At 45.6% G+C, this 1,201-nt stretch overlaps 2 protein-coding genes and 1 pseudogene across 4 annotated transcripts in view; 1 reads left to right on the top strand and 2 right to left on the bottom strand.

Annotated features, from left to right (window-relative positions):
* The window catches only part of LOC116074627 (H-2 class I histocompatibility antigen, D-37 alpha chain-like), a 714,163-nt gene that overhangs the window by 58,394 nt on the left and 654,568 nt on the right, over positions 1–1,201 (bottom strand). The window lies entirely within an intron of this gene.
* LOC116074641 overlaps positions 1–1,201 on the bottom strand; it is a 38,956-nt pseudogene that overhangs the window by 18,452 nt on the left and 19,303 nt on the right.
* Positions 1–1,201, top strand: part of LOC116074623 (H-2 class I histocompatibility antigen, D-37 alpha chain-like) — a 21,864-nt gene that overhangs the window by 12,546 nt on the left and 8,117 nt on the right. The gene's annotated exons all lie outside the window — the stretch shown is intronic.

Raw genomic sequence — 1,201 nt, 5'->3', positions numbered from 1 at the left:
ACAGAACCCTTGAATCTGGAGTCACATATGGTTGGGAGCCTCGTAATGGGAATGCTGGGAACTGAACCTGGGTCCTCTGCAGGAGCAGTTAAGTGTTAAGCCATCTCTCCAGCCCTTAATTAAACTTTTAATTATATTTTTTACTCAGCACACAAAGTAATGGATTTAGCTGCGGCACTTTCGTACACACGTATCACTCTATTTGCTTCTTTTTTACCCCATCCTTGCGTCTTCAACCTCCCTGGTTGTATGTGGTACAGCTTACAGCATAAGGGCACTGGGTGCTCTTGCGGGCCAAAGGCTAGGCTGGTAGCTAGCAAGCCCAAGGATTCTCCTCTCCACCTCCCCCAGCACTCAAATCACTGGTGTGGCCAGAGGTGGCTGTTTCCACGGGTGCTTGCGATTTGAACTCAGGTTCTCGTGTTTGCACAGGGCACAAACTGCTCTTCCAGAGAACCAGACTCAATTCCCAGCATCCATATTAGGTGGCTGGCTATCATCTCTGACTCCACCTCCAAGGCATCCAATGCCACATCCTTGGGCACCCACCCAAATGCGGCACAGATTCACACACTGTGGTGGTTTGAATATGCTTGGCCCAGGGAGTGGCACTGTTAGGGGTGTGGCCTTGTTAGAGGAGGTGTAGCCTTGTTGGAAGAAGTGTGTCACTGTGAGGGTGGGCTTTGAGACCCTTTCCCTGGCTGACTGGAAGACAATCTGCTGGTTCCCTTCACAACAAGATGTAGCTGTATCTCCAGCACCACGCCTGCCTGCATGCTGCCATGGTTCCTGCCTTGATGATAATGGACTGAGCCTCTGAACCGGTAAGCCAGCCCCAGTTAAATGCTGTCCTTTATAAGAGTTGCCTTGGTCATGATGTCTCTTCACAGAAATTGAAACCCTAACTAAGAATAAGACACACACACAAATTAAAAATAAAATGAATCTTTTTTTCTAAAAGAAAATATAGCCGGGCGGTGGTGGCGCATGCCTTTAATCCCAGCACTTGGGAGGTAGAGGCAGGTGGATTTTCTGAGTTCGAGGCCAGCCTGGTCTACAGAGTGAGTTCCAGGACAGCCAAGGCTATACAGAGAAACCCTGTCTCGAAAAACAAACAAACAAAATATATATTTTTTTTATATAATTTATATAATTTTTATAATTTATATAATTTTTATAATTTTTTAAATTTATATATATA

This window comes from Mastomys coucha, unplaced genomic scaffold (assembly GCF_008632895.1).
Source record: "Mastomys coucha isolate ucsf_1 unplaced genomic scaffold, UCSF_Mcou_1 pScaffold3, whole genome shotgun sequence".
Classification (NCBI taxonomy): Eukaryota; Metazoa; Chordata; class Mammalia; order Rodentia; family Muridae; genus Mastomys; species Mastomys coucha.
This window is presented reverse-complemented; position numbering and strand designations above follow the sequence as displayed.